At 39.9% G+C, this 24,977-nt stretch overlaps 1 protein-coding gene and 1 non-coding gene across 3 annotated transcripts in view; both read right to left on the bottom strand.

The window, feature by feature from the left end:
- NMU (neuromedin U) overlaps positions 1-24,977 on the bottom strand; it is a 174,762-nt gene that overhangs the window by 48,899 nt on the left and 100,886 nt on the right. The gene's annotated exons all lie outside the window — the stretch shown is intronic.
- On the bottom strand, positions 4,327-4,402 carry TRNAT-AGU (transfer RNA threonine (anticodon AGU)). The gene has a single exon. It is a non-coding gene; the product is annotated as a tRNA-Thr (tRNA).

Below are 24,977 nucleotides of genomic sequence, written 5' to 3'. Positions count from 1 at the left end.
TGTGTGTGTAGTTATGTGAAATTTTGTCAAATGCACCTATTCTTATAACTACCACCACCACCACAATCAAGACATAGAGCAATTCTCCTGTAAGGATGTCTACAATTAAATTTGTTTTTCTCTTGTTAAAAAAGAGACATGGAACAATTCCATCACCATGAGATGCCTTTATGCTACTCTTTTATAGCCGTACCCACTCCCTTCTCCTCATCCCTAACCTTAGCAATCATCTGATCTTCTCTATTATCTTGTTATTTTAACAATGAGATATATATATATATATAGATATATATATATATAGATATAGATATAGATATGGAATCTTATACTATGTTATATTTGGAGAATGGCTTTTTTCACTCAGCATAATTCCCTTGAGATCCATCCAAGTTATATATATCAATAGTTCATCATCTCTTTTTATTATATTCTGTTTAACCATTCATCTGTTAAAGGGCATCCAATTTTTAGCTATTATGAATAAAGCGGCTATGAATATTTGTGTACAGGTGTTTGTGTTGACATAAGTTTTCTCTTCTCTGGGATAAATGCCCAAGAGTGTAAATGCTGGCTCATTTGGTTAATGTTTATTTAATTTTATAAAAGATTGAAAAATGATTTTAGAGTGGCTGTACTGTATTACTTTCCAATCAGCAATGAATGATGCAGTTTCACTGTATCTTTTCTAGCACTTGGTATTATCGTTATGTTTTAGTGTAGCCATTCCAATGGGTATATGTATACTGATATCTTATTTTGGTTTTAATGTGCATTTCTCTAACAGCTATTGATTTGAGGTATTTTTTCTCTTGCCATTGTCCTTTTTAATGAAATGCATGGTCATGTCTTTTGCCCACTTTCTAATTAATTTTTTTTACTACTGAGTTCTTTGATGTGTTCTGAGAGTTCTTTAGATATTCTAAATACAAGGTCTTACATTGAATAGGCATTCACAAATATTTTCTTCTAGTTTATGGTTTATCCTTTCAACCCCTTCACTGCCGGGGTCCAGCCCCGGGGGGGGGGATCCAGGGGTCCCACAGGAGGAGACGGCGTCGGCGAAAATCGAGTGAGAGAGCCGAATTCTTTTCTTTCTCTTTATTCTCTAGTTAGCATTTACTGCCAGGCATCTCTCTCAAATGCTGGTCTAGCTTTCTTTTTATGCACACACACTAAGTTACAATCACATGGTATTTTGTTTCACTATGGTTACATATTTCCAGATAACAGTTAATTCATATCTATAAGCTATAAATCAGGTGGTAAGTTATTCAAAGTACAGTTATACAATAGCAATAACAATATTGGTACAAACTTCTAAAAGATTAGTACTAATTAATAACTCTACTGTTGTTGTGAGTCAAGGGCGCAGAGAGAGATTAGCAGACGAAATCATTGACTAGCAAAGGACCACCGCTTGCTTAGGCAAATAGCCTTGAGTTCATGCAGTCTCCTAATTTTTCTCACAAGACTTCAAAAGGCTTGCTTATTAAGAAATTGTCATAACATCAAGAGTAACTTTTGCTTAAAGATATATAGAGTGCACCTGCAAGATAGCTTAGTAGCAACATAATATCAGAAGGCATTAATTGCTATTGCTTCTATGGATTCTTCCATATTCCTCTTTATTATCTGAACGAAAAACCTTGGGAAAGTATATAAATCTCATGAGAATGTCTCACTGAGAAAGCCCAGTAACTGCCTTTAGTCATAAAACAAGTCTCTTAGCAAAACATTCTTTTCTTGCTGACTGCATTCCCATCCCAGGCCACGCAACAGGCCATTCTATTACTCCTTTCCTAAGATTCTATTGTCTAGTCAAATTTTATTTATTTACTATATTCACACACTAGTAAAGTTCTAACTATATTCTTCTTAGAGTGTTCCACTATTTGCAGATCAAATAAGCAAGAAGATAGGAAAGTTTCTCTACTCTATCACATGAAAAGGCTAGGGAGGAAAAATGATGAATTAAGTGAAGGCCGAAAGGTACTTTGCGCACAGCCACTGCCTTCTACCCATTCACAAGTCACAATCTATTCTTTCTAACATGATTAAGAAGAAATTCTCCTACAAACTTAACCCTTTACGAGGGATATCATAGCCAGCCTCTTATGTTTATGAGCCCAGTTCAAGGGGCTTACAGGCTTTTCTGTGGAACTTACACCTTCTGTCTCATTTCCAAAGAAATTACTACGAATCTACAGGGAAAGCACGGTACTATTATTCCTGTGCCATAAATAATAGCACACACCCAGAAAAGGGGGGAATATAAGGCCAGATTAATTCAAAAGATTAAAGGGGGAAGTATCGTTGTGCCTTTCCTTTGCAGTGACTTTGTCAACCCGCAGCTGTTGGTCTTTACTGCGGTGACTCTATCTTCTTTTGCTGTGACTTTGTCAACCAGCAGTTGTGGATCTTCTCCTGCTGTGACCTAGTTAGCCAGCATTAGTAAATTGGCTCCCGACACTTCACTCTGTCACAGAGCAAAGGTTTTAAATTTGATGAGGTTCAACTAATCATATTTTTTCCTTTCTAGATCGCACTTTTGGTGTCATGCCTAAAAGTTTTTCACCTTACCCTAGGTTCTGAAGATTTTCTTCAGTTTCTTTCCTAAAAGTTCTATAGTTTATATTTAAATCTGTGATTATTTTTAAGTTAATGTTTACATAAGGTGAGAAGTTTAAGTCAGGGTTTTTCCTGTGGATTTTTAATTGCTCCCAAACTGTGTGTGTGGGGGGGAGGGGACAAACAGGGACAGACAGACAGAAAGGGAGAGAAATGAGAAGCATCAACTAGTTGTGGCATTTTGGTTGTTTATTGATTGCTTTCTTATACCAGGGGGCTCCAGCTGAGCCAGTGACCCTAATTATTGCTTAGATATGAACATGCTAGAAGAGTAGCATCAGATAGCATGCTTACAATTTCAAAATTCAGTATGGTTGCATTACTAAGATTACTACAAATCTTAGCAATATATGCCTGGAGAATGAGAATAATAATAATTCTTATTTTTAACAAACACACCAAAATGGTAATCGTGGTTGTTCTTGTTTTATTTTTGTCTTATTTTTACATGTTTTACCATGTGGTCAAATTAGTTTTCTAGTTATAAATATATATTCATACTTAAAAGATTGCTGAGCTATACACCAAACACTTGCATTTTATTAGTGCAAACTATTTCTCAATAAAGTTTCAAAAAACAGGGTAAATAAATTGCATGTACAAAACACACACTACTTATAAGTCAATTTTATTATTTTTCTTAAGGAAAAAAGCTCTTCAGAGCCGGACCTGTGGTGGTGTAGTGGATAAAGCGTCGACCTGGAATGCTGTGGTCGCCTGTTTGAAACTCTGGCCTTGCCCAGTCAAGACACACGCAAGAAGCAACTGCTATGAATTGATGCTTCCTGTTCCCGCACCCCTTCTCTCTCTTTCTCTCCTATCTCTAAAATCAACAAAGTAAAATCTTTTAAAAAATCTTCAGAGACATACCAATTAAGGGCAATGTGTGGAATATATTTAGATACTAATTCAAACAAATCAATGATATATAAATTTTAGTCAATTCAGAATTGGATATTTGATAGTATTAAGAAATTACTGATATGTATTTGTACACAATAAAATGAACAGATTTTAAGTGTTCTGTGTGACAAGTTTTAACAATTGTATCCCATTTAACAATCCAGATAATAGTCGATAAAAACAAGACTTAGATACAGATGTAGCTGTAAATATAGAGCATTTCCATCACCACAGAAAGTTCCCTCCTATTTCTTTCCAGTCACTAATGCACCCCCACTCTTAATGCAGGACAACTAATTTCTGGTTGCTAGTGCCAGAGATCACTTTTGCCTGTTCTGGGACTTCATATAAAAGGAATCATACACTAATGTACCCTTTAAATTCACCCATTCTAAGTGTACAATCGAATGACTTTTAGTAAGTCTGTCAAGATGTGCAACCATCATATAATCCAGTGTTAGAGTATTTACTTTTTTTTTTTTTTTTTTTCATTTTTCTGAAGCTGGAAACAGGGAGAGACAGTCAGACAGACTCCCGCATGCGCCCCACCGGGATCCACCCGGCATGCCCACCAGGGGCGACGCTCTGCCCACCAGGGGGCGATGCTCTGCCCATCCTGGGCATCGCCATGTTGCGACCAGAGCCACTCTAGCGCCTGAGGCAGAGGCCACAGAGCCATCCCCAGCGCCCGGGCCATCTTTGCTCCAATGGAGCCTTGGCTGCGGGAGGGGAAGAGAGAGACAGAGAGGAAAGCGCAGCGGAGGGGTGGAGAAGCAAATGGGTGCTTCTCCTGTGTGCCCTGGCCGGGAATCGAACCCGGGTCCTCCGCACACTAGGCCGACGCTCTACCGCTGAGCCAACCGGCCAGGGCGGTTACTTATTTTTTGTTTGTTGTATTTTTTATTATTTTTTTTGTATTTTTTTATTTAGATAATTAAATTTAATAGGGTGACACTGGTCAACCAGAGTACATAGATATAGAGAAAACAACTCCACATCATTTAGACAGTCGACTATGCTGTATACCCATCACCCGAAGTTAAATCATCTTCTGTCACCCTATATTTTGTTTCTCTTTAAGCCCACCTCTCCCCTCTTGCCCCTCCCTCTTCATCCTTCCCTTCCCCCCAGTAACCACTGCACTCATATATGTCCATGATTCTTAATTTTGTGTCCCACCTATGTATGGAATCATACAGTTCTTAGCTTTTTCTGATTTACTTATTTCACTCAGTATAATGTTATCAAGATATATTAGAGTTTTTTTGTTTTGTTTTGTTTTGTTTTTGTATTTTTCTGAAGCTGGAAACGAGGAGAGACAGTCAGACAGACTCCCGCATGCACCCTACCGGGATCCACCCGGCACGCCCACCAGGGGCGATGCTCTGCCCACCAGGGGGCAATGCTCTGCCCCTCCGGGGCGTCGCTCTGTTGCGACCAGAGCCACTCTAGCGCCTGGGGCAGAGGCCAAGGAGCCATCCCCAGCGCCCGGGCCATCTTTGCTCCAATGGAGCCTCGGCTGCAGGAGGGGAAGAGAGAGACAGAGAGGAAGGAGAGGGGGAGGGGTGGAGAAGCAGATGGGTGCTTCTCCTGTGTGCCCTGGCCGGGAATCAAACCTGGCACTCCTGCACACCAGGCCGACGCTCTACCACTGAGCCTACTGGCCAGGGCCAAGATATATTAGAGTATTTTAATCACTCCAATAAGATTCCCTCATGTTCATTTTCAGGTAATCCTCATTCCCATAGCCAATCCAGGCAACTACCAATCTGCTTTCTGTCTCCACACTTTTTGCTTTTTTGGACAATTCTTGTAAACTGAGTCATACAATATGTTGCCTTAGTGTCTGTCTTCTACTTAGCATATTTTTGAAGTCCATCCATGTGGTAGCATAGATCTGTACTTCCTTCCCTTTGATTAGCTGAATTTTTCATAGTATTAATATACCATACTTTGTCTATCCATTCATCTTTTGATGAGCATTTCAGGTTATTTTTTTTGGCTTGTATGAAAAATGCTGCTATGAACATGCATATGTGAGACTTTGTGCTCACATGTGTTTTTATTTATCTTGAGTAGATAAGTAGGAGATAAATTATTGGGTCATATGGCACATTCATGTTAAGCTTTTTAAGAAAGAGTCAAACTATTTTCTAAAGTGGCCACATCATTTTACATTCTTGCCAGCATTGTTATGAGGGTTTTAGTCTTTCCATATCCTTGCCAACATCTGTTACTGTCTTCCTGATGACAGCTATTCTCATGGGTATAAATCAAGATAACATTTTTGAGATCTAGTCATGTTGTTGCATATATTAGCAGTTCGTTCCTATTTTTTGCTCAGTAACATTCAATTGTATGAATATATCACTTTTTAAAAACTCCATTCTCCTGTTCATGAACACTGAGGTGGTTTCCAGTTTAGGCTCTTATGAATAAAACATTATAAACATACTTGCACAAGATTTTTTGTGCTTGTATGTGTTGTTATTCTTTGGGGATAAATTCCTAGAAATAAAATTGCCAGTTGCTAGATAAATATTTAACTTTATAAGAAGCTTCAAAGTAATTGTGCTATTTCATTCTCCCAACAGTAATGAATGAGTTCCGGTTGCTCCATATGGCTTACCAATTTGATGTCAATCTTCTTTTAATTTTAGTTTTCCTGTTATTACTGTTTAAGGTAATGATAGCATAGGAGGAGCTACATGTTTTTTAAAGTGTCCTTATATTTTAGAGATAATGCTGGCATTTTTACAAGTGAAATTGAATGCTGAGGGGGAGGGGCAGGGAGTGAGGTTGATTTAGATGAAACAAGAGGCCATGAGTTGCTGGTTTTGAAGCTGGGGAATGAATGCTTGGAGGTTCATTGAACTTTTCTCTCTAATCCTGTGAGTTTGAAATCTTCATAATAAAATGTTTTAAAAATATATGTATGTGTTTTTGAAATGAACTATTTAAACTGTTGAACCAGACATAATATTTCATTCTGGGCCATCCATAATCTGCTCTTTGGGTGTTACTTAGCAATAAGTGCCTCAGAGTGTCAAAAGTTATAAAGTATCAATACCTACACACAGTTTCTCCTTAAAAACTACCCTTCTTAGAGAAGAGAATATTATTTTTACATTCAGTAATATAACAGCTTTATTGTCACATGATTTGATTATTACAGAGAGAAATAAGTTTTAATAAGGAAATGTTATCATTTAGAGTTTTTCTGACTAATTTCTTGTGAAATCCTGATGGTATCAGTTGTACCATCTAAGAAAAATGGAGAATGTATTCGAGAAAAAAATAGAATTCATAAATAACTGAACTTTTTTTTCTGAACACTTGATTACCCCAGGAACATAGAAAACTACTTAAAGTCGTTATAATTAAATTTTATTAAATCATTAGCATTATTTTCAATATCTTGAAATGAAATAACTTGCTTAGATAATAGATGAATAAATGAGAAAGAAACATTATCTTTTGATAGAGATTTCTAATGTATTATTTTTGTTCTTACTTGTTAGAAATTAATTTTTATATTAATATCAAAACTGCCAAACATTAGCATTCTGATGTATAATGGTTGCTATTTTTTTAAACAATAAGGACACCCAAAAAGACACTGTCTAGACCCAGTCATACAAGATAACTGATCATTCTTATGACAAAGTACAGTGCAGAGAAAACAGTTCATTCTATACATCATCCCTAAGAATGATTAACATTCTTTTGAGACAGAGATGAGATGACTCCCATTGTCCATCAGCAGCTCTGACAGCCAGACTTTCATTTGCAAGCACACGTAGCACTCACTTAAAACTTTTAATAATATCAAGTGGATAATGTCTCTTTTCTTCTCAAGGTTTGATTGATGATTTAATTCTGTCACTTTCTACTCTCTGAGAATATGATTTCATGAGAGTCCTTTCAATTCCCTAAGCCTGAGATAGAACTAAAGTGTTGCTTTTTTTGGTTAACTGTAAAATTTTGAAATTCATTTGACTCACTTTTGAATCTTCTACACCAAAAAATGACATCGTGCTGCAGGCATCCCGAATTATTTAACTTTATCCTGTACAGTTCTAGATCCATGAACTAAACAGAAGCTCGGCTGGATTACAAGTGATTATGGTAAATGTAAATGGCTCTAGACAGTCCCCAAATCCTACATCTCCTCAAGTCAAGGATTCTTAAACATTACAGTAGTACCTGAAAATTTTACAACCATCATGAATTATACAAAAATTACATCGTGGCATGTCTGTTTACAAGTGCCTTTTTTGGGGTACAGAAGTATAAGTAACTTAAAAGCGAAAATTTAAAGTTATATTATAAAAGTTTGTTTGATAAATGAACTGCCTGAGAATTCAAGCATTTAAAGTTCCCTTGTTTGGCAGCCATTATCTAAAATTTATGTACAATTTTCCCACAAACTCTTGGAGGAATTTCAAGTTCAAATTATTGAGTTACTGTATATAAATAACTATTTTTTTCAACACCTTCCACATACTTTTTTTTTTGTCAAGTAGAGGACTTCAAAAGCATTTTCTTTCATGACACCAAAGCCCAAGCTAAACCTCATATTTTATTTTCATATTTGGATGTTTCTCGTGGATGTGTCATTCCCCAAGCAAGAGTTAGCTGCATATAAGGAACAAAGTTTGTCTCCAATAAGTGACTAAGAGATCCTGCGTGTGAGGCAACAAAACAAACCTATATTTTGTTCCAAGAATTCTGAACTCTGATACACATCAAGCTCCAAGTGTTTTAGACAAGGAATTATAGACCTGAGTAATAATAATAACCATAATAACAATGATAGTAAAAGCTGAGTCCTCTAGTTTTATTTCATCTTTTTGGTTTTTACAAAATAATTTCATAGGTATTTTATTGTATTTGTTATCATAATGTGAATACTTAGCTTTTTTGAATAAGCTTGACCTTATTATCTATATATCTAGAGGGAAGAAAAAACATGACTAACCCCTTAAATTCATGAAGTCTCTTGGTCAAATGTAGGCTTGACATCAAACCATCAAGCTGAGTTTTAACTTCTTAAATAAGAAATTAATTCAAGTCAGAAATGGAAAATGCTGTTGTGTGCGTGTGTGTGCGTGCATCTTTTTTCCTGAACTTTCCTTAAATCTAAGTTTCTCTGGTGATTTTATTTAAAAAGAAATAGTATTAAATTTTTACTTAGTTATCTTAATATATAATTAGATTACTTCAATAAATTAAAGACCTTAGTGACCAGTCCCAGGAAACAGAATTCCAGCAGATAGTAAGAAAATGACAGGGTATAAGTCTCATATAAGCATAAAAAGTGTTCCTTTGTCTCATAGGTTACGGATGACCAGTTGTACATATTTAATCAAGATATTTCTTGCCTGACCAGGTGGTGGTGCAGTGGATAGAGCGTTGGACTGGGATGTGAAGGACCCAGGTTCGAGACCCTGAGGTCGCCAGCTTGAGCGTGGGCTCATCTGGTTTGAGCAAGGCTCACCAGCTTGAGCCCAAAGTCGCCAGCTTGAGCAAGGGGTCACTCAGTCTGCTGTAGTCCCCCGGTCAAGGCACATATGAGAAATCAATCAATGAACAGCTAAGGAACCGCAACAAGGAGTTGATATTTTTCATCTCTCTCCCTTCCTGTCTGTCTGTTCCTATCTGTCCCTCTCTCTGACTCTCTCTGTCTCTGCCACAGAAAAAAGGTATTTCTTTACTCTCTAAAAAGTTTTAAATTTAAATCAAGTTTTCTAATATTAATTGTTTTCTATATCAGTAGTTTTTAACCTTCTCTTTCTGCCTCAAAACACAGAGGGGACAAAGCATATTCCCTTCAATATAAACAATTATAAAAATAAATTATTTGTACCAGCAGCAACCATTGTCATGTCTGAGGCCCAACAGAACCAGTGTATCAATTGGAATTTTAATAACCATCTAACACATTTTATACTCTTCCTTTTACATGTTCTAGATCAGGGGTCGGGAAACTTTTTGGCTGAGAGAGCCATGAACACCACATATTTTAAAATGTAATTTCATGAGAGCCATACAACAACCCGTGTACGTTATGCATTATCCAATAAAAATTTGTTGTTGTCTGGAGGACAGCTGTGATTGGTTCCAGCTACCCGCAACCATGAACATGAGCGGTAGGAAATGAATGGATTGTAATACATGAGAATGTTTTATATTTTTAATATTATTTTTTTTTATTAAAGATTTGTCTGCGAGCCAGATGCAGCCATCAAAAGAGCCACATCTGGCTCGCAAGCCATAGGTTCCTGACCCCTGTTCTAGATGCTCACTTTCTATAGCTTGCCCTTTGCTAGCCTAGGTTGTAGGCCTAGGAAGAGGGAATCTAGAGTGCACGACAGAGGAGGTAGATAATATCAGCTCTATCCTTGAAACTGTAACTTGTTCCATTAACTTTCCTTAATTGGGCCCTTTTGTAGAGATTATGGTCAGCCACCATCATGAGGGCTTTGGATTGGACTTAACGTAGGACAAAAGTAGATCTTGTGGTGCAAGAAATGGACTGTAAGAAGCATCCTTATGCTCAGCCTCACATGATCTCAGCCCGTCTTTTGCTCCAGCCATTACCATGGCAACCAGCTTTGCACAGCTCTGACAACACCTTACTTCCAGAAGACAGATATTTTATAGCTCTTCCGAATGTCCCCAGGCATCAAGCCATAGGCACTTACAATAATGATTTTATTTCCTTCTTTTTTGTTATTTCTTCTGTTACCTAGATCACCTTCCAAATATATATACTACCTCATGAGGAGACCCAGAATTAATCTTCCCTTTTACATGTTTTCTCAAGGATTTCTAAGACTACACTTAGGTTTGATGATTTGAAAGGACTCACAGAACTCAGAAAAAACTGTTATTCTTATGACTATGGTTTATTACTGTGAAAGGATACAGATGAAAATTAACAAATGGAAGAGGTACTTTGGACAAAGTCCAGGAGAAATAAGGTGCAAGCTTTTAGGTGTTCCCTCCTAATGGCATTGCATGGGGGATGCACTTCAGTCTCCAGGCAACAACATGTAAAGTATTGCCAGCTGGGGAAGCTCATGGAGAATTGGTGTCCAAGGTTATCATTGCAGGTCAGTCACAGAGGTTTACTCTACCCATATGACTGACTGTGACTACTCAGGCTCCAGCTCCCCAGAAGTCAAACTAATACAATACGGTTCAGAGCCTCAGGTACACAAAACACACCTTTATCCAGTAGGATACACCAAGGGCTCAGAAGTTCCCTTCCAGGAACTAGCCAAGGGCCAGCCGTCTAAAGCCAGGCTTTCTTTGAAATGTACAGGGTTTGAGTAACGCAGGCCTGCTGAGTGAACCATTTACTGCACACATGTATTGGTCTTATTTCCCTAACTAGAGCACATAAGAACTCAAAGAAAAGGATCATATATTTATACAGGTCTCCCCAAGTGAACATGTACTTGGATGTCCCTTTGCTAGAGTCAGAGTAAATCAGCATTCCTGAACTTCGGACCCTAGTTTTCTCCCAAGAACATTTTTCAGTACTATGTTTTGAAAAGTATTCTGGATCTGCACTATAAAAATGATTTGACATTCATATAATTATTATTCATCTCTATGGAAGGCTCAAGGATTTCACCGGTTGTTGACTCTCTACTCCACATCGGGACCTGGGTCAAGGGCAACGTTATGTTATTGGATCACAGAGCTGAGGAGAAATTTCTCTGTTAACACAAAGGGTTGAAAAGTCCAAGGACTCCCAGAATCATCTGTTTTTTTTATCCCTTTTTTTAAAAATAATTTTATTTTTTTAATGGGCGACATCAATAAATCAGGATACATATATTCAAAGATAACAAGTCCAGGTTATCTTGTCCTTCAATTATGTTGCATACCCATCACCCAAAGTCAGATTGTCCTCTGTCGCCTTCTGTCTAGTTTTCTTTGTGCCCCTCCCCCTCCCCCTTTCCCTCTCCCTCTCCCCCCTCCCCCCGTAACCACCACACTCTTATCAATGTCTCTTAGTCTCACTTTTATGTCCCACCTATGTATGGAATAATGCAGTTCCTGGTTTTTTCTGATTTACTTATTTCACTTCGTATAATGTTATCAAGATCCCTTATCCCCCCCCCCTTTTTTTTGTCTCTCTTCCACCCTTCAATCCAAAACCAATGAAATCAGAACATCTGGAGGTGGGTACCAGAACCCTAGGTGATTGTAATGTGCAACTAGGGCAGAGAACAAGTTGAGCAGAGGGCCAAGATTCAGGTGAGAACTTAGGTAGGCAGAAACAGATGAATGCCTTTGACCTCCTTAGACTGATTATGGCTTAAGCCTTAATCAGAGTGTGGTCTATGGACTAGCAGCATTGATTTCATCTGGGAGCTTCTTAGAAATATAGAATCTCTCACCTGACTAGATGGTGGCACAGTGGATAGAATGTCATCCTGGGATGTAGAGAACACAGGTTCAAAACCACAAGGTCTCTGGCTTGAGCCCGGGCTCACCTGGCTTGAGTGAGGGCTCACCAACTAGAGTGTGGGGTCACTGGCTCGAGTGATGGATCATAGACATGACCCCATGGTCACTGGCTTGAGCCCAAAGTTCACTGACTTGAAGCCCAAGGTCACTGGCTTGAGCAAAGGGTCACTGGCTCAGCTGCAGTCTCCCCACCCCCATCAAGGCACATATGAGAAAGAAATCAATGAACAACTAAGGTGCTGCAATGAAGAATTGATGCTTCACATTTCTGCCTATCTGTTCCTATCTGTTCCTCTCTCTGTCTGTCTCTCTTGCTAAAAAGAAGAAGAAGGAGGAGGAGGAGGAGGAGGAGGAGAAAGAGGAGGAGGAGGAGGAGAAGAAAAAGAAGAAGGAGAAATAATGCAGAATCTCAGGCCTTATCCAGATGCATTGACTCAGAATCACATTTTAACAGGATATTTAGGTGACTTATTTGTGTATTAAAGTTTCAGAAGTAGTGACTTAGGCAACAGGAGTCCTACTTGTACCCCAGGGCTCCATGTTGGGGTTAGAGAACAAATAAATCTCCAGCTGCTAAGTGTTCCTTGGCCTGGTACATTTATTTCTCTCTTACAAATGGTTGGTGAAGGATGAAATCTGATTCCTGCCATTTCCATTTCACTCAGTGTATCCTCTTAACTCTCTGCATAGTTATTTGCAGGAGGTAAAGAGGGGAACAGAAAGATACCAGAATTTATTCCATCAATGACATCAAGTTATATAAGAAGATAAACTAACAGTGGGCTTTTACTATAAGTAAAAGGCTTGTTTTCTTACAAAATACAAAAAATACAGTTTCATGGAATTGGATAAAAATCTTCTGACACTTTTAAAAATGAAATTTAGGGAAAGAGGTCATTAATTAATATCCCATGATCATTATACTTGGACACTAAGCTACTAAGTGACAATCCTATGCCAGGTCTATAATAAAAAGTTAGGTGAATACCAAAGGTATTTTAAAAATATGATGTATTATTCAAAAAAGCAAACATATTTCAGACCAGCATGCACATGATATCAATAGTGCACACACACACACACACACACACAAGACAAGGATATGTACTGACGTTATCTATCGATAGATATGAGCACAATCAATGGTAGACAGTCTTCTACCATTGTTTTAAAGAAACCAGAAAATGACCCAGCAGTTAACTGTGAGCATGAAACATCTTAAGAGTCAAGTTCATTATGTCTTATTGAGAAAGTTGAGTTCACCTCTTCCGCTTGCCTCCAGGTGGATGAATCAGTGAAAAGGATAAAAATCAGGACAGAAACAGTGTAGCAAGCAGTGTGGTCCTGCAGTGCTTCTCTGAAAAAAGTTACAATTACTTTAAACTATGAATATAAAAGTTAAATAAAAACATCAGTTCACTTCTCTCTTTTCATGCCTCATTTGTTTCCAGAAACTTGAAAGTCAAGTTCTAATTCAAAAGTGTTATGGGTGCCTAGAACCCACATTCATTGTTTTGAATCTGCAGTTTCATAAGCTGTCTGGATCAGAACCTTAATAGCTTTTTACTCCACAGTCTCCATTGTCTCTCAAGATTTCATACCAGATTCAACTGGGACATTTATAATCAGAACTGGAAGCTTCAGGGATAAGGTTCTTCTAGAAGGAAACTCAGCAACCCTTTGTACAAACAAAGCCATGTGAACCTTCTCTCTCTGCTGGGCCACTTCCTGGTTGCTCACTGAAGGCTCTACAAACAGCTTCATAGACAGTAGAGCAGAGGCTCCTCGGAGTCAGACACACTAGACCAGGGGTCGGGAACCTATGGCTGGCTCGCGAGCCAGATGTGGCTCTTTTGATGGCTGCATCTGGCTCTCAGACAAATCTTTAATAAAAAAAATAACAACATTAAAAATATAAAACATTCTCATGTATTACAATTCATTCACTTCCTACCACTCATGTTCATGGTTGTGGGTGGCTGGAGCCAATCACAGCTGTCCTCCGGGACAACACCAAATTTTTATTGGAAACGCAAACGTACACGGGTCGTTGTATGGCTCTCATGGAATTACATTTTAAAATATGTGGCGTTCATGGCTCTCTCAGCCAAAAGTTTCCCGACCCCTGCACTAGACAGACACTACTCCAAATTATTATCCTAGAACTTACTGCCAGTTTGGTGCTTCTTTTTTCTCCTAGATTTTAACACCAAGAATACTCTCTGGTGCCTTGGCTGTTGAAGAACTTATCCTAACTCCTTCAGCACCTCCACTGAAGGACAGCTCTATGAGGCTCTGGCCTTGGTTGAAGAGAGAGAGCTTTTTCAGCGGACAAAATTCTTAGTTGCATAAGGCTAGGTGACATTGCACCATACTAGCCTCCTACCTATTCTTCGACTTGAGCAGGTGCCTGCCAGGAATGCCTTTCAGTGATCTCTGAACTCAGATGTAGGGAAACTTAACAAAGCCATAAATTCTTCTTTATATGAGCTGTTTTGAGAGCAGAGGGTATGCTATAATAACAATAGCATATATTCAGCATCTGCTGCCTAGGTTCTGAGGCACTGTTCTAAGAGGTTTACACAAATAAACTTATTCATGTAAGTACTCTTCTAGATTGCTGCATAAAATATTGTTATAAAAATAATATTTATTAATATAAAATAATGTTCCCTTCATTGTATAGATGAGGAATCAGAAGGACGAAAGACTTAAGAATTTAGTATGTAAAAGCACTCAGAACTGTGCCAGGCACTTAGTAGACTCAATAAATGTTAGTTATTTTTATCACATGATTAGTAAGCAGCAGGGTTGGGATTCAAATAATGGCACCCCCATGCTTAACCACTTAGCTTTTACTGCCCATTCTGTGTAAACTGAGCTCCAAAAATAATCTAAAGTATCCCATAGTTACTTTGTGTATATCTAGAAAAAAGATTTTCCAATACAGAGAACTAATTGTGTTACTCCTTTGTTGAGTAACCTTTAATGTCTCACTGTCACTTGCAGGAAGAGGCCAACTCCCATTAGCATGGCAGTTGAAGCCTCTCACCCGTTCATCCCAGTCACTGCTTCCCAAAGACACATGCTGCTGCTCATTGTCCCCTTCACATGGCAGTATTCACGGCTTGTTCATCTCTCTCTTTCTCTCATCATGCTCTTCCTTTTTTCGTGTGACAGAGACAGAGAGAGAGACAGAGAGAAGAACAGATAGGGAAAGACAGGCAGGAAGGGGGATGAGAAGCATCAATTCTTCATCGCAGATCCTTAGTTGTTCATTGATTGCTTTCTCATATGTGACTTGGCTGGGGCGGGGGGCAGCGGCAGCAGAGCGAGTGACCCCTTACTCAAGCTAGTGACCTTGGGCTCAAGCCAGCGACCATGGGGTCATGTCTATGATCCCTTGCTCAAGCTAGTGACCCCCTGCTCAAGCTGGTGAACCTGTGCTCAACCCAGTGTACTCGGGGCTTTGAATGTGGGTCTTCCACATCCCAGTCCGATGTTCTATCCACTGCACCACTGCCTGGTCAGGCTCTCATGCTCTTCCTTTTGAAATGTTCTTTACTGACTTCCCTATCTAATGTCATCCCATCAATAAAACTTTCCCTGTAACCCTGAGGTGAATTAAGGCCCCAGGCACAAAAGAAAATATTGGGCCCCTTAAAAAAGAGAGAGAGAGAGGGAAAATAAAAATACAAGTTAACCATATTCTTAAATAAATAAATAATATGTACTATTAATGTTAAAATTGCACATATGAAGCCCAACTTGGTATCATTAGAAGAAAGTGTAAAGTTGGGGTTTTGTGGGGCCCTACAGAAGCTGGGGCCCAGGATGCGCACCCAGTGTGCCCACCATTAAATCTGCCTCTGCTGAATCCCATCTTCACCCCAACCTCATCCTGATGAACTGTCAGTTTACCCTTTCTCTCAGGAAATCCCTCACACTTCCCTTATAGCACTAACCACAGTGTAGTAAGGTCTCCTGGTTTATACGTCAACCTCTCCCACTGGATTTTCACTCTTTGAGAGGGAGAACACACATGAAAATATTTTTTAAAAGCATTCATAAAACAGTTATTACGGACCAGAAACTATGTCCATTATAGTTCATTAACTTCTGGATGTTGATTTGATTCGTCCTATAGCTAGGAAGTTTCCTCTTCTCCACTACATCACACCTTAGTTTGAGGTCAGAAGCAAACCCCAAGAAAGAGATTCAAGGGCAAGCAGTTTATCTGTGAGGTGCAGAAAGCACTGGTATGGAAGGAGGTGGCGAGCCAGGGAAAGGAAGGAAGCAGTGAGGGTGTTATCAAGCCAGTGAGCACTGTGGGCAACGGGAGCCTAGTGCAGCCAGGAACTTGGATACACCGTGTAGTACACACCTCAGAGCCATCCACCCTAAAGGAAAGGATGCTGGGTATTTGTGCCCCGCGTTCCACCAGGCCTAGGTTGAGAGTACTCAGCAATCCTCTTCATTCTCTCCTTTCAGTCTGCCCCTTTGTATCTGGGCAGAGACCATGGCTGGGCTCTCAGGCAAACACGTGCAGATACTAGCAGATGGAAGAGGCAAGCAGTCTGGGGGAGGCCCTGTCAGCATCTGCTACGGGGCCACTCTGGAATTCCCCAGGGTTGTGGAGAAGGGATGTAAGTTAGAATTTGGGGAAGTTTGCAGTCATTCTCACCTGATAGCACAGTTTCTCAACTCCTAGAGTACAGCACAAACTTCCTACCTTTGGAACTAAAGAATCTAGATGCTTGGGAGCCTGAAAGTAATATCAGACTGAACCAGTGCATAAAACCTAATATAAATTGGTACCGGTATTACTTTTGCATTATAGATGAGGTTATAAATTCAAGGAATAGGTGAATATCCAGCATAAACCAAGAAAGATTTTTTTTTTAAGTTTTAATCAAAGCAAGAGCACCAAGTGCTTATGGAGAGCGTGGCCTTTAGTCATGGATAAAAGCCAAATAAATATAAGGACATTTAAAGACCAAGTTAATAAAGAAGTCAGTGGGTAGGACCTGGGAGAGCACATCCCAGAGGAGAAAAGGTATTAAGAACCTGAATAGCCATCTGACACAACTGTATCTGTGGTCTTCATAAGGGAAGTCCCTTCTGGGTTTTTATAAGGGAGTTTTATGGAGAACAAAGCAATATAGGAGCAAAATATAAATGGCTGGAATGCAGATAACGGCTTATGTGGAATAGTGTTATTCCTTCCATCGTCCCCAGCAGTGTTTTTACAGCTATCTTAGTAAGCAAAATGCAAGTTTAAAAAATAACTTTTTCATGGAGCTGTCTGATTAACCCCATTCAGAGCAAGTCAGACCTGTGTGGGCAGTACAGTATAGGCAGGGAGAGGGGGTGAGAAAATGGCTTGATTGAAAATAAATAAGCGAATATGCAGAAGTAGCCAAATTTTAAAAAATAAATATATAAATAAGGATTCTCATCCCCAAACAGGAAGAGAGAATTTATCTGTGTGACAACATCATCTCTTAATAAGAATATTGCAGTACGACAGAGTGGTCTACATGAATATATGGAAATGGGGACCAGGACAAATAAAGTTGACAGTGTCCACTTAACACTGTCTAGGAAGGAAATATTGACTGCAAGGAAATTACACATGCTTATTAAAGGGCAATTCCCTGCTCTGAGTTAGAAAGGACTCATTCAGCTTCCTGAGATATCCGGCCATCTATAAACCTCCCTCTGCTCTGACATCATGCTTAAAGAGCAACCAACTGATTTATATCCACACTGCCTTTAAGATATTTTGAAACTGGGAAAAGCTTTCCAGTGTGTAGATATAAACATGTCAACGTAAAAGAATAGCCTCATCATAAATGGATAATTCAGTCAGTTATTAGTTTGAATAGGATCACTTGGGTTAGATGGCATTTTTGGTGGGCTGAGAAAGGGAAGTGCCAGGGTCACAAAGCTAAGAACCAGATTAGGGAGCCCGCTGATTTCACCAACGTATGAGGTCTTGCCTGGAACACCACCAGCCTAGCAACCCCCACCAAGATGGCCTCTGCTCCTCCAAACTAGACAGTCTTATCCAGTAATATTGTCCAGTAAATGCAGAAAAACACATACGAAAGAAACCTTTTTGAAAACACACAGGCAGGAAGCGCCAGTACCATATGAAGGGCCCAAACTTCTCAAAGCTAGCATGAATAAACCTTTCCCCTCCTCTGAAGATTTTCCTTCCTTCCTGGATGGTCTTTTTTCCCACAGCATGTGTTAATGCCTTCTTACAGCAATTGCATGTGACAGCCCCACCATATTCTTATCTTCTGCAGAGCAAGAACGGGGTCCATTCTTCTCTAGAGCCACCAACTCTCTGCCTTGTGCAAAACAGGTGCTCAGTGGAGGTTTGTTAAACCAAAGAGTATGGTATGCATGCCTCTACATAGGAAACTTTCTGAAAATAGACTAAAAAATATTTTAGCCTTTTCGTTTCCCAAACTAGAAACTAGCAACTACTTGGCATCCTTGTTGGGATCTGGACCTGCTACTCCTACAGAAGGGACCGGTACCCTGTGCATTAGATCATTCAGACGCTCCTTTCAAAAGGAGACAAAATGACTCAAAGCATGAAAGGTTATGTCATGATAAGGGTCTTTTCAGTAGCAATAATATCTGTGGGTGCACAGCAGTTCCACTAGTGTGAACTTGGTCATGTCAGGGACTAGTGAAGGCTCCCCAAGGCCAAAGACAGGTCATTCATTTTCCTTGCATGACAATGCCAACCCAAGTCTTACTGCATAGTGGATGCTCAATGGTAGACTATAAACTAATGCTATGTTATATAAGAAATGCCATAGTGACTGAGCATAAAACAAATAATAGTTTTTATCATTTTCATTGGTGAAAAGTATTATAAAAATGTTATTTTCTATTATGGAGTCTTTTTTTTAAATTTATGATTTTAATCTGTGTTTACATAGGTTCAAGTGTCCCACCGAATATATCTCCTATGGAGCCTTTATATGCAAGTTACTGTGTTCTCCAATTTCCTGAAATCCCAACTCTTTCATCTGATTGTTTTTATTTAAAACTCTAATTGGAAGACACGGGATTGGGGGAAGACATTTTATGTGTGTGCTATAAGCAGTGGAATTCATTAAGATTTTACAAAGGCATTTCTAGATGCCTACTTCTCTGTCTTTTCTGTTTTATTTAAATTGATGCATCTCAATCTCAACATTTCTCTATATTTGATCTTGACATTTTATGTATCTTTTATGTTCCAGAAACAACAAAGTCTCTGCCTTGATAGAGTTCATTTCTTAGGGTTGGAATATAGAGAAGCAAATAAAAATACCTACAATAATATCACATGTTATAAAAATTGCAATGTTCAGTATTATGTAAAGTGTAAGGGAACAGAGAGAATGATTATTTCTGCTTTAGAGGGGGCAGCCCAGGTGGCAAAGTAAAAGAGAAATTCCAGGCACATAGAAAAGCAGGACAGACGGAACAGAGGGAGGATGGTGTGCAGAGTCTACAGGGAAAAGACAGTGGGAAATCTGTGGGGGGAAATGAATGGAGGCAAATCTGGAGAGATGAGCTCAGCAGGACTGTGAAGGGGCTTTGTTTATTGTGCTAAGATGTATTCATAGAGTGATAATAAGCTATCAAGAATTTCAAGTGGAAAAAAAAAAAGAATTTCAAGTGGGTAGATGCCATGGTAAAATCTGTGTTTTAGAAAGATCTCTCTAATGCAATGTGGGAGGCTAAATGGGAGGAGAGCAAGCCAGAATTCAGGGCTATTGTGCACATTCAGGACTGATTAAAGCAGTGGGCATGAAGAGGAGATGGTTTTTACTAGCGGCCTTACGATTCAAAGGATGATGGCGACAGAGTGGAAGAGAAACAGGATAGGACGTAGGAGTGTGTGCTTATTTGCCCATCCCTGTACTCAAACTCAGTTTATTTATTCCTTATTCCTTCAGCATAGCACCTAAGAAACGGCAGATTAGGAATTATATTTTACTTGCCTATGTTTTGTGATTACTCATTATGTTAGACTGGTTCAGAATTTGTAATAAGGGCCATTGCTGGGTGTAAGTTAACTTGGCTTCATCTATTTTAAAAGGAAGGAAAGACCCACAGAAACTCTGAGATAATAAATTCATGTTATTTAAAGCCAAAAAATAAATAAAAAATAAAAGGAGGGTGGGGGAAAAATAGGAAGGAAAACTTACTAAGTAAATTAAAATTATAAATTAGATTGCAAACAAAAATTCTTCTGAAGATATCAGTTTTGAGGCTTTAAGAAGCACCGGGCCCTGGCTGGACAGCTTGGTTGGTTAGAGCATCGTCCCAAAGCACCGAGGCTGTCAGTTCAATCCCCAGTCAGGGCACACACAAGAAAGACTGATGTTCCTCTCTCTCTCTCTCTCTCTCTCTCTCTCGCTAACATCTATAAAATAAACAACAACACACACAAAGGCACTGAAGTCCACAGAAATGTGGCCCCCAGTCCACAGAGGGGCCACACCACTAAGCTCCACCCTCTGCTCCTCACCCAAATATCTCTTCTGTGGTTGCTAAAGAGCCAGTGGGAATAACCCTAGAGATATTAGAAAACCTTTGGGGTTGGGAGGGGAGGAAAAAATGGAGTAGCAAGAAGCAGCGACAGGGTGATAAACTGCCAGCCAGGCAGTCTGCAAAATCTCATCTCCTTCTCCCTCACTACCCAGGTCTTTGACATTTGCTTTGAAACCTAGACAGAAATACTATGAAATAGCAGCTGCTTTGGGTTTACCAATATCCTGTTTAAAAATTCAAATACTTTAAGGATTTTGTGTGTGTGTGTGTGTGTGTGTGTGTGTGACAGTGACAGAGAGACAGAGAGAGGGACAGATAGAGACAGAAAGACAGGAAGGGAGAGAGATGAGAAGCATCAATTCTTCGTTGCAGCTTCTTAGTCTCCTTAGTTGTTCATTGACTGCTTTCTCATGTGTGCCTTGACCAGGGGGCTACAGCAGAATGAGTGACCCCTTGCTCAAGCCAGTGACCTTTGGGATCAAGCCAGCAACCATGGGGTCATGTCTATGATCCCATGTTCAAGCTAGTTAGCCCACGCTCAAGCTAGAAAGCCCGCGCTCAAGCTGGCAACCTTGGAGTTTTGAACCTGGGTCACTCGCATCCCAGTCCAACACTCTATCCACTGCACCACCACCTGGTTATGTTACTTTAAGGATTTTAAAAGTCGGGTTAACCTGACCAGGCAGTGGCGCAGTGGATAGAGCATCGGACTGGGATGCGGAAGACCCAGGTTCGAGGCCCTGAAGTCACCAGCTTAAGCGGAGGCTCATCTGCCTTGAGCAAAAACCTCATCAGCTTGGAACCAAGGCCCTTGGCTCAAGCAAGGGGTTACTCGGTCTGCTGAAGGCCGCAGTCAAGGCACATATGAGAAAGCAATCAATGAACAACTAAGGTGTCGCAACAAAAAACTGATGATTGATGCTTCTCATCTCTTTCTGTTCCTTCTGTCTGTCCCTATTTATCCTTCTATCTGACTCTCTCTCTCTCCCCGTAAAAAAAAAAAAGAAGAAGTCGGGTTAGTAGTTCTCACTAAGAAAGGCAAGCATTTCAGCTCAGACACTTTAATGGAGCAGAAGTAGAATACAGTAAAACCAGAGAAGAGACACATTAGGAAATAGGAGAAAGGCATAGGAGGGGTCAGAACTTTGCAATTCATTGCTTAAATAAAAGACAGAAGCCCTGGCCGGTTGGTTCAGCAGTAGAGCATCGGCCTGGCGTGCGGGGGACCCGGGTTCGATTCCCGGCCAGGGCACACAGGAGAAGCGCCCATTTGCTTCTCCACCCCCACCCCCTCCTTCCTCTCTGTCTCTCTCTTCCCCTCCTGCAGCCGAGGCTCCATTGGAGCAAAGATGGCCCGGGCGCTGGGGATGGCTCCTTGGCCTCTGCCCCAGGCGCTAGAGTGGCTCTGGTCGCAACAGCGATGCCCCGGAGGGGCAGAACGTCGCCCCCTGGTGGGCAGAGCGTCGCCCCTGGTGGACGTGCCGGGTGGATCCCGGTCGGGCGCATGCGGGAGTCTGTCCGTCTGTCTCTCCCCGTTTCCAGCTTCAGAAAAATATTAAAAAAAAAAAAAAAGACAGAAAACACTTTTTTCTCCTTACTTCCATATCTCTTCACTGTTCTCAGAATTAAAACTGGAATGAGTCCTATTATACCAATTTGCACACGTCACAAACAATTTAAATATGCTGTTGTAATCCAGAGTTATGAATTCCATCTTAAATTCCACTTCTTAACCATTTATTGCAGAGTTGACTTATGAGCATATTTTGAACCACAACTCACTATTGGGAAATTTTCATTAATTTCTATCCACTCACTAAAGGTCTCCAGAGTCTTGTACCTAACTCCTACCATTCTGGGCACTTAAAAGCATTTTTGGTTAAATTAAGATGATCTTTTCTCCATTAGACTGAATTATTTGGGTGATGTTTTGCTATCCCTAATTGATACTAATTACAATAATAGTAGATGCTTGCATCAAAGCATCTCAGTATTGCATCAGAGTTAAGTGTTATTTTTGACATTGTTAAAAATTAACTTGTAATTGTATTATTTAAACCAAGAATATGCATTTGAAGTTATTTAATTTGAATTTGATGTTTCTAACTCTTTTAGGTAGTTAGGTAAAAAATAATTATTCCTAAGTAGCTTAAAAGTTCTTTGAATCACACAAAGCACTTGGCAAATATAAACTATATACTGTTTTGACACATCATCATCATCAATGTGTATAATTTATTTCTGCATTTGTTACATGACAGGCACCAAGGACATATTTTCAAATGATATGTCAAGTGTGCAGCCTATAACCTTGCTGTGACATTAGTTATAATAGAGTAGAATTGAATACAGAGCAGACCTGATTTCAAGCCTCTCTAAGAAATGGCATTTTCCTAATGGGAGCTTCCATATAATTGTAATAGGGCATTGAGAATAGCATAATAAAAGAATAACACTGAAAATAATAATATGGCCACATTCCAGAACGTTGCATTGTTTTTCTAGAATGGACTCCAGGACCAACATCACTTCCTTGGAGTTAGCTAATTGGTTAAGGATATGAATGAACTCCTCCAGACCACTGGGTACCAATTAATGCTAATTTGGGCTGTAATGAAGAATGGGCTGACACAAGCCTAAAGACATTTAATGGGATAAATGTAAAGTCATATTCCTAGGAACAAGAAATTTAAGAAAATTAATATTGATTACCCTTTCATTATTTTGGAAAGCCCAAGAAATAGTACTGTGTGCTGAACCAATTCAGAAATAGGACAGTGACCTAAGACAGAGCTATCGCCTTATTAGTGATAAAGTTAATGATGAAGAAACCGGCTTAATCTGCAGGAAAGTGGGCCTCCAACTACAGACCCCATTGGACTATTGCAGGCCTCCTTGGGAGCTCAACCCCCTTGAAAACTCATAGCACAGGGAGAGGTCAGAGCATATGCTTTCTGTGTGCCACTTGCTCCCAAAGACAGACAAGAAAGGGCACTGAGCTATGGATGCCCATTTTCTCCTCCCAAACTCATCCATCAGATTGAATCACTCCTCTGGGAAGACTGAGTGAGGGGAATGAAGAGAGCCCATGACCGGTTCAGGAACGAGGTTCCCACCACACGGAAGGAAACATTAGGTGTGGGGAAAGACGTTTCCTCTCTGTAAAGCATGGAAGCCCAGAGAGACAGTGTGACCTCTCCAAGATTATGTTGCTAATTGGTGGCAGTGTCAGGGGTGATGCCCAGAACTATTTTATTTATCAATGTTAAAAGCAAACAAATAATGCAGCAAAACATAATGAGAGAGACCTCCTAATTTACTAGCATAGCGCCTGAAAAGGCTAGGGGTTGAATAGTTTAGTAGACTATGGACTTATTAAGAAACATTTGGTGATGATTGTGTTCAAGGACAGTGTTCAGATTACAGAAAATAATATATTTGTTCTCCAAAACTTTCTGGAGGATTGTATTCAACTTTGCAAGCCATCTTTTTTAAAGAACCTAGGTATATATAAAGTACAGAAAGGTATGATGTGGATATAAGAAGCTGATACCGAACTGGAGTTTAGAAAGCCTTCATTGAGAAGAACACTTGTTTCTGTAGAGCTCCCAAAGAGCAAGACCAGTGAAGGAAACTCGTATGGGGGCAGCTTTAAGTCAATAGAACACCTTATGCACACACACACACACCTAGCAGAGAGTGGGATACAAATTTGATAATGTTACCCCTTATAAAAATTGCTGGATGGTTCCCCAGTGCTCTGAGAATAAAGTCCAAGCTCCCGAGTAGGTTTTACAAGGCCCTTGTGGGTGGGCCCTGTTGCTGGTATGCAGCCCCAGCTGGCACCCACTTTCCCTTACTCAGCTGGCTCCAGCCATGCCAACCTAGCCTTCTTTCAGGCCCTGGTGCACAATAGGCTTCTTCCCATCTTCCGTCTTGATCATGCAGGTCCTTCTGCCTGGGTGGTCTTTCTTCTTTTCTATACCAAACCCACTCCTACTCATCTCAGGGTCCCTATCTCCATGGAGTCTTCCTGACCTCCTAAGAAGAGGCCATGTCATCCTTTGTGCACTTATCAGAGTCCTGCCTTTTCTTTTCTGTAGTTACTTACACCCTTTAAGTAATGTTTGTCTCCTCTATTAATCTGTAAAACCCATGAAGGCCAGGAACGTATTTTGACTTGAAATATCCCAGAGCCTACACATAGTAAGAACTCAACATTTATCTACTAAAGTAGGGAGGGAAGGGGAAGAAGGAAGGAAAGAGGAAGGGAGAGAGTCCCTGGGACTGGAAAGGTGCAGGCAAGGGATATGAAGGACCACCTTTCGGGAAAGTGATTGAAATATGCCTGCCCTGGGAGGAAAGAGTGAGCCAGATAAAGCTATTCAGCA

The sequence above is a fragment of the Saccopteryx bilineata genome, chromosome 5 (assembly GCF_036850765.1).
Source record: "Saccopteryx bilineata isolate mSacBil1 chromosome 5, mSacBil1_pri_phased_curated, whole genome shotgun sequence".
In the NCBI taxonomy this organism is placed as follows: domain Eukaryota; kingdom Metazoa; phylum Chordata; class Mammalia; order Chiroptera; family Emballonuridae; genus Saccopteryx; species Saccopteryx bilineata.
Note: the sequence above shows the minus strand (reverse complement) of the source record. Positions and strands in the feature narration are given on the sequence as shown.